The 13,526-nt window shown below is 46.3% G+C and overlaps 1 long non-coding RNA gene across 1 annotated transcript; it reads left to right on the top strand.

Moving 5' to 3' along the window:
• The first annotated feature begins 984 nt into the window (after positions 1-984).
• LOC120875227 lies at positions 985-3,477 on the top strand. The gene is made up of 2 exons (XR_005723871.1): positions 985-1,443; positions 2,176-3,477. It is a non-coding gene; the product is annotated as an uncharacterized LOC120875227 (long non-coding RNA).
• The last annotated feature ends 10,049 nt before the right edge of the window (positions 3,478-13,526 follow it).

The following is a 13,526-nucleotide window of genomic DNA, read 5'->3' as shown; positions in this document are numbered from 1 at the left end:
AGATGCAGGCCTGGGTCTGGAAAGATCCCCTGGAGTAGGAAATGGCAACCCTCTCTAGTATTCTTGCCTGGGAAATTCCATGGACAGAGGAGCCTGGTGGGCTACGGTCTATGGGGTCGCATAGAGTTGGACACGACCGAGAGGCTAACACATAGTGTTGTTTTAAAGTATAGGTGGCAGAGACTTGTGCTTCCAGTGCAGGAGACCCAGGTTTGATCCCTAATCAGTGAAGTAAGATCCCACATGCTGTGGCCAAAACAAAACAAAAAAATTATAGGTGGTGATCAGAACTAACATTGCCCCAGGAAAGGGGGAGGTCACATTTTTCTGAGGTGATTTTAAGATGTCCACGGAATGGCTGCTGATATTGCTCCGTCATTCATGTTTTCTTTTTTTTTATCTTTACTTCTCTGTGTTTGCTAAATCATTTTCAGAGAGAAGATTCTGGCAAACAGAGTTTCATTTTGGAGGAATAGGCTATGAAATGGTTCCCTGCTAAGGAGTCTCCAAGTACGATTACAGTAACGTAGAGCAGAAACAGAATTAATTGGTCAGCTTGCTGTCTCTCCTGTCCTGTGGATGGTCTTAGTAGCATACTCACAATAAAACAATTGAAACTGGCAAATTAAATGATGATAGATGATTTAGAGACACTTTTACCCTACCAAAAAACCCACCCCCAAAGTTCATTTATACTAGACAATTTTGGAGAGCTACAAAGTTTTTTTTAAAAATTATTTTAACTGAAGGGTAATTGCTTTACTATTGTGTTGGTTTCTACCAAACATCAAGGTGCATCTCCAAACGTCAACTTGAATGCTGATGGGTTTACCTATGTCCCTTCCCAGCTCCCTCCCCATCCCACCCCTCTAGGTTCTTACGTTTTCGGTCGATCCCTGAGTTATACAGCAAATTCCCATTGGCTATCTAGTTTACATATGGCAGTGATGTTTTCATGTTACTCTCTCCATATGTACCCCCCTCTCCTTCCTCCCCCCAAAGCTGTGTTCATAAGTCTGTTAGAGAGCTACAAAGTTTTTATACTTGCTGCACGTTGTAAAGAAAATGTCAACAATTAGTTTTTTTTGTACATATCTATACCGGAAAAAAACTTGCTAAAAGGAAAAGAAGTTTCTGTATTGTTAATATTTGACAGTGAAAGGGTTCATTTTAAATATTTTACTTAAGGTTAAATACCCATCTCTGACAGTTATTAGACACATCTTCATATCAAAAGTAATATACAAAGCACAGCAATGTAACTCAAGTATACTTTAATTTTTTAAAAATTGAGAAAAATATACTAAGAATATATGATTTATAATTTAAAAATTTAGAAAAGTGAGGGTAAACAAAGTAAAGTAAGAGGGATCTCACCTCAGCTGGAATGCTGATGCAGTCATTTGAAGGGTCAAGATGAATCACCATGGACTCAACAATTTGGTGAGTCAAATATGTATCAATCCACCTTAAAAAGCTCAGATTCATTGTGAGCTGTATTCTACAGAAATATAGGAAGAGCTTTTTGTACAAAAGTACTCATTCCAGAGTTTTTTATAAGAGCAAAAAATGATAAATTTGGTGTTCCGTAGTAAGAGAAAGAGTGGTAGTTAATTGTGGTATATTGAACTGACAGTATATCATGCAGGCTCTAAAAATCACAAAGATTCTTACTTGACCTTAGAAAACATACACTACGAGTGGCTAATGGCGACCCACTCCAGTATTTTTGCCTGGAGAATCCCAGGGACAGAGAGGCCTGGAGGGCTACAGTCCACAGGGTCGAAAAGAGTCCGACACGACTGAGTGACAAAATGCAAAACATCAGTTACAAAGTAGGGTTAGTGCTCTTTTAGGACAACTAAAGACAAGCTGTTTAATAGTGGTTCTTCCTTGATAATGGCATTCTGAGTGATTTTTTTCTTTGTATTCGTCTGTATTCTTTATATTGTGTCGAACATAATTTAAGTAATATAAACTAAAAACGTATCTGAAAAAGTCAAGTGAAGAAGGTACCAAAGTGTACAAATATAATCCCCCCAAACAAACTTCCGTGTCTACAAGTTATCTCTGAATTGCTAGGCTACAGGTTCTTTTAATTTCCTTAAAAAAAAAAATCAAATTTGCTATTATGAAATATTTAAAATTTTAAAATACATTTTCTCCTTTTAACAGGAAGGCAGTGCTAGTGAAATTCTGGAGGCAAACAACTGAAGGCCCGAGGATGCAAATTCTTGTGCTCCTGAGTAACAGGGGCATTTGCAGAAAAAGTTGCCCAAGTTTGTGTCTGTAACTACAAAAGGAGACAGAGAAGGAGGCAGCCTCCTTTAGTAGAACAAAGGAAGGATTTGCTCTGAAGGATTTGCATTCTTTTCCCAGGCTCAGGGAAGGGACGGTTCTAACCCCTCCAGGTAAAGAGATCCTTTAAAAACTTCTTCCAGCCCCTTCTGCCAAGTGATGGACAAGGCCGAAGTGACACCTCTGAAGGCTCGGTTACAAAACAGGAGTGGGTGAAGGGAGAGTCTCTCAAATCTCTGGGTTTAAAAAACAAAAAACCCCGCATTTAAGCCTTAAAATACACTAAGCTGTTTTTTTATCCCCCGCCCCCCTTTTCCCGGCCCGACCCCATTATACAGTTTCTAGTCTATCACGTAACAGCAACGTAGTTTTGATCACAGCCCGTTTTTAAATCCCCACCAGACTGAGGAAACTGTTAGGGCATCTTCATAGAGAAATTAGTGTCCTTCTGCTTTGTCAGTGTACCAGGGCCCTTTTTTACATTCAGAAAATTTTCTTTAAACTCCCAAACCTTTGGGAGGCGAGTTCATTATTTAAAAACAAAAACAGTCGCTTCCTTTCAACTTGTTGACAGTCTCATAAATTAGCGAGAAGAATCTGAATCTTAACTCTCAAAAACGAGAGATTTATTTCAAAAACAAGGACTGACGTCTCTCCTTTATTCTAAATATACCACCACAAGCCGAATGGCAGTGTTAACTATTTTTACCCACACTTGGTCTGCTGCGTCAAACTCAAGTAAAACCAAACTGGATGAAGAAAGAAAACGGAGCCGGACCGTTGGCCAGGCAAAGGTAGAAAGACTCCGTATTCCATTTCTAGATCCTTGGACAACTAAGGGGAAACTGTGGGCCTTTATGGAAAGGCCACCCAACACTCGTTGATTTTGCTTTATTTCCTACACCTTGTAATCTGCAACCATCCACACCTACATTTTTTTTTTTTTTCTGAAAACACGTACAAGGTGACATGTAACAGAACTTCGAACTCTGCCACACACTGGCGATCCCAGAACAGCTCCTGTGTGCGTACAAGTCAAACTCCCACCACGACTGGACAGGGTCGGGAATCTACTTAAAAGAGATTATCTAGGGTTGTTTTTTTTTTTTTGCCTCCATCAGAAGGGAAGCAATGCTAAGCCTGTGAACAAAGACAGGAAACGGTAACCGAAAATGGTAGCAAAGAGAATGCGTTTTGATTCAACTAGGACTCCCTGGCTCGATGTGCCGCACTTAATCAAAGGACGAAAATGCCCGGAGAAAGGCGTTTCTGCCGTCCTTGTCGGCAGGGAGCGACAAACGAGGGGACAGAAGGAAACGGGCCGCGAACGATAAGCTGGCCGGCGGGTTCATGAGAACGCGCGGCGGTGACTCTGGTCGAGCTGGCGCAGAGTGTGCGCTGGACCCACGCCCCCGTCTACGTCCGGTCGGGCAACCTCAGACGCTCGAATAGAGGGACCAGGCACCACTTCGCCCTCCCTACCCCGCGAACGCCGCCCTTTGCGGGACCCATGGCCTCAGGGGCTCCCAGCGGACCCCGCCCCCTGCCGCCGCCATCTTGCTGTTTGCCTCCCTCCCGGCCGGCCACGTGGCACTTTCTCTCAGCGGAAGCCGAGGCACCGCCCCAACTTCCGGCCAGACCGGTTCCAGCCGGCCGCGGCCCTCAGACGCGCGGCTGCCCCCTGGTGGCCGGTTGCGCGCCGCGCCGTGCCGCCCCGCCCGACCCGGCCCTCGCCATTCCCTTCCCGGCCCGTCGCACGTATGTGCGCCGCGGCGCGTCCCGGGGGCAGGGCGCCCGATGCACCCGGCCCGGGGCGGGCCCGTCCCCCAGGGGCTTCCGCGTCGGTCCCGGGTATCTTTACACGCAGTTTAAACTGTAAGCTGGTGCTGCCGCAGCCACGAGATTTTGGCACGCGGTGTCCTGTGTTTCAGGACTTTGAAACGGGAACCTCCCACCTTGCTTTTCCGAAGCGGCTTCTGCCCTCCGTCGGCCCACTGAGTCCCGGAGGGGTCCGCCCCGAGCGCGTGCACCGCCCCGCGGGTTCCCGGACGCGGGATGGGGAGCCACGTGCGGGCTGGGGCGCCCCGATTCCGGTGCTCCCGGCTGTCTCCACTTTCCCCCCGGCCCCAGGTTGCTTTCACGTTACGGTTCTTGAGCGTTTGTCTTGACGAAGGCTCCTGCATCTGCTATATCTTAACCTGCTCAACAGCCTTTGAGATGAGAGTTGTTGTATTAAAAAGAAAATAAGAGAATTGAAGCCCGGGGAGAGTAATTTGGTCCAGAGGCAGAACCTGCTTTGTAATCTGGGCCGTCTCAGTTCCCGCTAAGCCTTTAGATGGTCAGATGGCTCTGAGCAGTAGTATCTACAGCAACTGTGGGCTTAGCTGGAAAGGCAAATGTCTACCAGACCTGCTGAATTGGAAACCCCGAGAGGGTGACGATCTGTAATTAACAAGCACTTAGTGATTCTGAGGCACCCTAAAAATACCTTCCCTCGTAGCCTTTTTAAGGGTAAGGAAAGAATCTGTGATTTTTTAGTGCGAAATCCGTGCCAGGGTTAGGCATTTTCCTAATTATGTGATGTATTCCTCCCCACGCCGTTTTACAGGAGACTGAACCAGCAAACTTCCCTTGTGTGTAAAATGTTTAACATTTGTGCAAAATGGTATAAGCTTACATGTGCTACTGTATTTGCTCGTACTTTGTATGCATAAAATATCCCTAGGAGGAGATCAAGAAGTTGTTGATAGTGCCTTACATCCAAGGAAAGGAGGCGGTTTGCCAGAAGGACTGAGTTGGGAAGAGTTGTTGGGTTTTTTTCTTCTGTAAGTCTTTGTAAATTTTGAATGTCTGCCACATTGCTTATGAAAAATTAATCAGTAGTTGATGTAAAAAAGAACTAGAAATTTTATTTGAGCCAACCTGAGGGTTACAACCTGGAAGACATTCAGAAAGCTGGGAGGACTGTTCCACCTGTTAGAGGTCAGAGCATGGTTACGTAAGTTTTTGAGGCAAAAGGGTAATTTGTCAAATGACGTGTCATTGACCGTTTGCAAACTCTAAATCTGTGTGTACAAAGTGAGTCATGGGTCGTGGGTCGGTATGGCCCTTTACCAGATTAAGAAAGATAGTTATCTCATAGGGACTTATGACCTTTTATGAGATGAAGAAGGAATGTTATCTTCTAAGGATGTCTGGTTAATGCAAGTGAACGTCATATACTGATACACTTCGAGGGAGGAGGCCCAAGCGGGCAGAGAAAAAAAACTTACATTTAAATTTTCTTGTCTTGCTTTAAGGTATGAATTTTATTTCATCAATATGAATCTATATCTTATTCAAAAATAAAATTAAATGGAAAATTGGTATTCAGAATAGTATTAGAGTGGAAACCAGTATCTGCATTCAGATCTGACTGAATTCTAGTGATCTATTGATGACACCTGACGCACTTTTAAACAAAATTCTGTATAAATTTGAGGTGGTGTTATGTTATTAATAATGAGGTATTAGTTAGAAATTTAGTTTCTATTTTTAACCTTTGAAAAATGACCCCGTGTTACTTTGGTCCATACATGCATGACACATTGGTGCGTGAAATTGTTCTTATTTTGATTACTAATAACAGCTATACAATAACCGTAAAATGGGCCTAGACTCTGAGGAATATTGATGTATCATTAACTGACAATTGCCAAGAGATTGGAGCTCTTTTAGTAGCAATGACAAAGTGCTCTTATTCCCAAGACTAGTCACTGAGAAGAATTTTATCGGTATATTTTATATCTATTAGGTTCCACTTACAATTAATTATGTATAAATAATGCTTTTTCGTGATTCTGTATGTAAACTATATGAAAAACATCCTGGGGTTGGAAGATTGATCATTTATTCTGCTAATGTTTTTTTTTTTTTTAATTAGAGGATAGTTGGTTTACAGTGTTGTGTTTGTCTCTGCCATACAGCAACATGAATCAGCCGTAAGTATATGTATGGTCCCTCCCTCTTCAGCCTCCCCTGCCCCACCGCACCCCACCCGTCTAGGTTGTCACAGAGCGCGGTGTTGAGCTCCCTGTGCTATGCAGCAGCTTCGCACTAGCTGTCTGTTTCACACAAGGGAGTGTATCCTTTTAAGTGCTGCTTTCTCGGTTGACCCCACTCTCCCCTCCCCCGCTGCACCCAAAGCCTGTCCTCTATGTCTGCATTTCTATGTCTGAAAAAGAGAGGTAGAAAAACAGCTTGATGACAGTTCAGAGGAGGAAGATGTTAGTGTTTGAGCTGTGCCTCCGCGCATGCTCAGTTGCGTCCCACTCTTTGCAACCCCATGGACGGTAGCCCACCAGGCTCCTCTGTCCATGGGATTCTCCAGGCAACAATACTGGAGTGGGTTGCCATTTCCTCCTCCAGGGGGTCTTCCTGACCCAGGGATGGAACCTGTGTCTCTTGCATCTCCTGCATTGGCAGGCAGATTCTTTACCACTGTGTCGCCTGGAAAACCAGGTGCCTAGAACTTTATTGTTGGAAGGGCTTGTAAAGCTGTGTGAGTAGACACTTGCTCCTAACAGTGGCATTTGGTCCCTGAAATTAGGAAATTGGCTCTCTGTAGTGATTCTCTACGGAGAAGGCAATGGCAACCCACTCCAATACTCTTGCCTGGAAAATCCCATGGACGGAGGAGCCTGGTAGGCTGCAGTCCATGGGGTCGATAAGAGTTTGGCATTACTGAGCAACTTCACTTTCACTTTTCACTTTCATGCATTGGAGAAGGAAATGGCAACCCACTCCAGTATTCTTGCCGGGAGAATCCCAGGGTCGGGGGAGCCTAGTGGGCTGCCATCTATGGGGTCGCACAGAGTCGGACACGACTGAAGCAACTTAGCAGCAGCAGTGATTCTCTAAGGGCTTCCCAGGTGATGCTACATCCTGCCTGAGAATGCAGGAGACCTAAGAGACACAGGTTTGATCCCTGGGTGGGGAAGAGCCCCTGGAGGAGGGCATGGGTGTGTGTGCAGTGATACTCTAAAAGCTACATTGTCCAGCTCCTAGGCCTGCAACTTTTCTCCGAGAGGAGACTACAGTTTCCCGTAAACCCATGGCTGGGAGCTGCAGTGACATGCTGGGATCGCCCTGTGGGGATGAAGGAGCACTTTCAGTGACATCATGTTGGCAGCTTGAATTTGGTAACAATGCAATGATTTATTCCCCAGAAATAGGTGGACACTACAAATCCAAGGCTTTTGCTGGAGAACTGCTTATTAAACATGATTAAACATGGTGGCCACAGCCTGTCACCGCACTATTGCTGCTGGGAGAAGGTAGAGTGGGTACCTAGCCCCGCTCAGGTTGCCCAAGGTTACAGTGTGCCTGGACTCAGCAGTCCCTTAGTGGTCTTGGGGCCAGTGTTTCAATAGCCATAGTCTCTGAAACCAAACTAGAAACAAAGGGTGGATCACGAGGTTTTCTGGGTCAGTCCAGTATTGCAGAAGTTATTTCCTGGGACGAAGGAGAAACTGAACAGTCTGGGCAGCCTTCTGACCCTCCTGAGGAAGCTTGCATCCTTAACAAAAGGGAACTTGCTCGGAACAAAAGGGAAGCGGGGGCGGGGTGGTGGGGGTGGTGGAATAGTCTTCCTGATGGGAGTGTCTGTGTTTCTGGAGTTGAGTACTCCAAAAACTGTGTGTGTTTAGACCCTTTTTGGAAGTGGAGTATTATAGATAGGAGGGTCTCTGCCTGGAGGGCTATATCTAAAGTCAGGGAAGGAGGTGGATGGAAGAAGAGGGAATTTTCTACAATAGAGGAAGCCATTTGTTCATTCATTCATTCAACAAACCAATAGTAAGTGGCCATCTTAGTGTTTTTCACATCTACGTTAGAATCGCATTTGATTCTAAACGTAAAAATTTGCTTCAGTCTATGCTGATGGTGTTTGGGTTTGTACGAGGCTGAATGACAGTGCTCCTCAAAAGACATCCTGATCCTTGGAATCTGTGACTGTTACTTTGTCTTGTTTAAAACAATAAAAGACTTTGCAGATGTGATTAAGTTAAGGATCCTGAGATGAAGGAGGAAATTTAATCTTCCCCAGAAGCAGAGAGAAAGGAGAGGGACAGCTTTTCCTTTTTTTAAAAAAATTATTTACTTTTAATTGGAGGATAGTTAGGAAATGGCAACCCACTCCAGTACTCTTGCCTGGAGAATCCCATGGAGGGAGGAGCCTGGTAGGCTACAGTCCATGGGGTCGCAAAGAGCCAGACACGACTGAGCGACTTCACTTCACTGCTTTACAATATTGTATTGATTTCTTCCATACCTCAGAAAATTCCTCTGTCCCCTACCTCCAGAACCTCCCTCCCAGCACATCCCACCCCTCTAGGCTGTCACGGAGCACAGGATTTGAGCCAATTCCCACTGGCTATCTATTTTACATACAGTAATATGTATGTTTCAGTACTGCTCTTTCAGTTTATCCCACCCTCTTCCCCACTGTGTCCGCAAATCTCTTCTTTATGTCTGCATCAGATTTTCCTTTTGAGTCTTCAGAAAGAGCCCGGCTCTGCCTACACTTGACTTTTGGAGTTCTAGCCTCTGGAACTGAGAAATTTCTGTTGTTGTAAGCCCCCCAGTTTGTGGTAAATTGTCACCACAGCCGTAGGAAACTAATACAGAGTAGAAGCCTGGTTTTGAAGTAGCACTTGACATCCGATTTAGCAAAGATCCATGCTGGAGATAAGGGTCACTGCTGATAAACATCACAGAAGTTCATCCCTTGACTGTCCCTGCTGCGTACACATCAGGACCCCTTCCACAGTAGGCCTGGGTCTTAGGAAGCTGTATTTTGAAACACAAAGGAAATAAACCTTCCTATGATTCTTGCACATTTGCGCGTCCTTCCATCTTCTATGTACCAGATGTTATGATAGACATTAGAGATACAAAGAGGATGGATAGCTGCATTGCCTGTCCTCAGGGAGCCTACAGTCTAGCAAGGGAAAGATGCAGGAACAGGATCATTTCAGTAGAGTCTCTTAAGTGTCAAGTAATAATAAATCTTTGTCGAGCCATTTCTTGGTGCTAAGTGCCCTCTCTCTATGCCATCTCTCCTAATCCTCCAGCCCTAGGAGGAAGGTATTCATATCTCCTTAGAAAAGGGAGTCTTAGAAGGTGAAGCAGCTTGTTTGATCGCACCCATCTGGTGAGTGGAAAAGCAGGATTGCTAGGGCAACACTGGGAGGGGTGTTCCAGGTGTGAGCTACTGCATGGTCGAGGGCAAAAACATGACCGCAGAGTCCAGCTAGGAACTGGGGGCTGTAGGTTAACGTGGCTGGAAGGTGGAGCGATGGAAGAGGGGCGAAACAGATGAGGTAGGAAAGACAAGTGGGAGCCTGCACCTTCAAACTAGGGCGGGCTACTTCTCAGCCGAGGTGCCAGGCACCCCCTCCCCGCCCCGTGTAGCCTGGAGGAAGGAACCCTGGAACCTTAAGAGCTTGGCCAGAGCCGTGTGGGATGGATGTGCACTTGCAGGACACCTCTTGTCTTCCTCCATTTATCCCTCTCCCCACCCCTCCAGCAGGCTTATGGCTTCAGGTAGCTATGCCTGCAGGAAGGGAAGTCCCTTCAGCTGTCTTGTCCTTAAATCCAAGAATTGTGCAAAACTTTCAACTAGTCATCAGCAATTTTCAGATGTTTGAAAATGAAAAAAATGAACAAACCAGCAAAGTGCATCTTACAGAGCAAATCTGAAAAGAGAATTGCACTGTCAGGCAACCTTTGACCCCTAGGGTGGAAGGGCAAGTGGGACTATAAATGGGAAGGGACCAGGATTCCAGTAAACAACAGAACTGCGTGCTGGTACTTTGGATATCCTTTACTCCACAAGGCAACCCTGTTTTAATGTTTATTTATTTAATTACTTTTGCCACACCGCACGGCATGGGGGATCTTAGGTCCCTGACCAGGGATGGAACCCAGGCCCCCTGCATTGGGAACATGGAGTTCCTCTTTTAATGTTTCGATTCTCTTGACATCTTCCCTATTTCTATTCCAGTCTCTGTTAGATTTCTAAAGCCTCCCTCAGCATATCCATCTTTCCGTATTCAGTTGCTGGATTTCTGTGCCCAGGCTGTTGGTCTCATCCGGGTGGCCTTCTTTTCCTGTCTTCATGCCCTGGTGGTCTGGTCTCATCCCAGCCCAACCGACTTAACTTGATTCTGTCTTTGAACTCTAGACTCACAGTGTCCTTTGCCTTCTAGAATTTCTGCTTGGATATCTCAAAACCCCCGCAAGGTCAGCATGTCTAAAAGTGCACTCAGGACTGTCTCTGCTACCCGGCTACCATTTGAGACCCCTTCTCCCTTCATTTTCCCTTCCACCTGCTGGCCTGTCTGAGCCAGACACTAGGTGGGCATCTCTGGCACCCTCCTTTCCTGCACGAACTCTAGCCTTTGAGTTCTGCTCCTTTCCCTACCTCTCAATCCTTTTTCTTCATCTCCATGTCCCTACCCTGATCCAAGATAAATCCTTCTTCCCTGGATTCCAGTGGTAGTTCTCAAACTGCTCTCCAGGCGTCCACTTGGCTCCCTCTTCAGCTAAATCCCCGGGGCACACTCAGTTCACTTGTCAGAATGCAAATCTGACATGTGCATGCTCAGTCGCTCAGTCGTGTCCAGCTCTTTGCGACCCCATGGACTGTAATCTGCCAGGCTCCTCTGTCCATGGGATTTTCTCGACAAGAATGCTGGAGTGGGTTGCCATTTCCTTCTTCAGGAGATCTTCCCGACCTAGGGATTGAACCTGGGTCTCCTGCATTTCAGGCAGATTCTTTACCTGCGGAATCAAGTACAGATACAACGTGGTCACCCAGCTCTCTCCTCTCCTGGGCTTTAAAACCCATCAGTGGGTCCCTGCTGCTCTTTGCAGAACAAGGCCTTGCATGGCCTGCTTCCTGCCGGTCCCTCTGGTATGGGCAGCTCCCATCCTGCCGCCCTGCTCTTTGGGCTCCAGCCAAGTGGTCTAACAGCGGTCCTGCTCATTAGGAGTCGTTGACAGGCCCACCCCTCTGCCTGAGCACTGCCTTCCCACCCCTCACCTACCAACTGCTGTTCTTCCTGGGATCTTGGCTCCTCGGTCTTTTCCTCATCCCTTTCTTAGGGACGCTTTCCCCACCCCAGGCTGGTTCTTCCCCAGTGCACTCTCACAGCACTGACTGTGTGTAAGTGATAGGTGTGCTATTTTATTTTATGCGATGCTCTGCCTGTATCCTCACTTAAGACCATCAGGTCCATAGACAGGGCTGATGTCCTCCTTCACTGATCCCTGTAGCCTACCTGTGGTGCCAGGCACAGAGCAGGCACTGAAGACACTCTTGTCGAAAGAATGAATGAGTCAGCACCCGCGTTAATAACCAATTACTTGGCGCCATTGATGCCATCTAGTGGTGACTGGTGTTACTCTGCCGACGGCCCATTCTCTGTCTTGACGGCCCTTGACAGTGCTCCCGAAGGGAATCAAAGCATGAATAATGGATTCTAGCTGAGAACTTGCCTCGTTTCCCGTATCGTAGTGGGCACTCAGGACACTGCCTGCCTGATTCCTCAGCAGAGGGCGTGTAAGCTGCCTTCCCAAGGTCTCAGGCTAAGGAGGAGACCTGGAATTCAACACGAGGCTGGAGAGGCTGCGTTTTTCCGCTGTGCCCCCTGCTGTGTTTCTGTCATTTATTACACGGAACGTACACATATGAAAACTGCAGTCGTTTCGGTGGTTGCAGAGGGACTGAACAAAGCTCCCTTCAATGGCAGAAAGTATATTTTGTAGCCAGAAAGGCTTCTAGGGGCCTCCTGTGGTTCAATAACACGTCTGAATTCAGACAAACGCTGTGAATAACTGGTTATGCTGCAGTCAGCGAGGGCTCTCATTTTAAAGGCCCTAGGACAACTTGATATACAGTATTTCTGGATGGTTCACAGGTCTTTCTTGATATATCTTTCCTAGGCTTTTTGACTTTGTGGCCTGGGCAACTGTGGCCTTGAAGACTCTACAAAGTTTCACGTCTTTTAGGAGTAAGTTTTTTTTTTTTGTTTTTACATCTTCATAAACTGCCTTTGAGATCTGTGGTAAACAGATCTACCTCCAATGTTTTTTGAAACAAGATACAACATATGTAAAGTGCATAAAACAGTAGTTCTTTGCTTTATGTTCTTGACAAGTTTATGCAAGTAAATTTGGAGGAGTGGGTAAATTTGATAACATTTTCTGTCTATTGAGTAAATTGTGCACTTACTGAGGAGCCAAAGAGGTTAGTAAAGGAGCCAAAGAACGTGAAAGTGAAAGTTGCTCAGTCGTGTCTGACTCTTTGCGACCCCATGGACCATAGTGTCCATGGAATTCTCCAGGCCAGAATACTGGAGTGAGTAGCGTTTCCCTTCTCTAAGGGATCTTCCCAACCCAGGGATCGAACCCAGGTCTCCCACATTGCTGGTGGATTCTTTACCAGCTGAGCCACAAGGGAAGCCCAAAGGAGCCAAAATAATAACTAAAAATGATCTACTGTATAGCACAGGGCATTCTGCTCAGTGGTCTGTAAGGGCCTGCGTGGGAGAAGAACTGAAAAAAGAGTGGATAGGGACTTCGCTGGTGGTTCAGTGGTTAAGACTTCCAGTCAGGTGATGTGGGTTTGACCCCTGGTCTGGGAACTAAGATAGATCCCGCATGCCATGCAGCACGGGAAACTAGGTTCCCCCCACGTACTGACTGGCATGGCCAAAAAAATAAAACAGAACGGATATGTGTATAACTGATTCACTTTGCTGCACATCTGAAACTAATGCAACATTGTAAAGCAACTATACTCCAATATTAAAATTTAAGAAAGAAATGGGGAAAAAGAGCAGCCAGAGTGTTAACTGTAATCAGCAAGTTGGGTGGAGGAGGAAGAAGGGTGCTGTTTAAAAGACACCCGTGCTGAATTACGTTATAGGGAAAGGGTTTTAAGCTTGAACGTGTATCAGCATTGCCTTGCTCGCTGGGGCCCCGGCCCTGATTTCTGATTCCCGTGGGCTTGAGAATTTGCATTTCTAACCAGCTCCCAGGGGACGCTGATGTGGCCGCTCCAGGGACTGCACTGTGACAGCTAGAGCAGAGGGCTATCATCAGAGCAGTGTGGTACCATCAGAGCAGAGGGCTAGCATCAGAGCAGTGTGCTATCGTCAGAGCAGTGTGTTATCATCAGAGCA

The sequence above is a fragment of the Oryx dammah genome, unplaced genomic scaffold (assembly GCF_014754425.2).
Source record: "Oryx dammah isolate SB20612 unplaced genomic scaffold, SCBI_Odam_1.1 HiC_scaffold_16, whole genome shotgun sequence".
Lineage (NCBI taxonomy): Eukaryota > Metazoa > Chordata > Mammalia > Artiodactyla > Bovidae > Oryx > Oryx dammah.
Note: the sequence above shows the minus strand (reverse complement) of the source record. Positions and strands in the feature narration are given on the sequence as shown.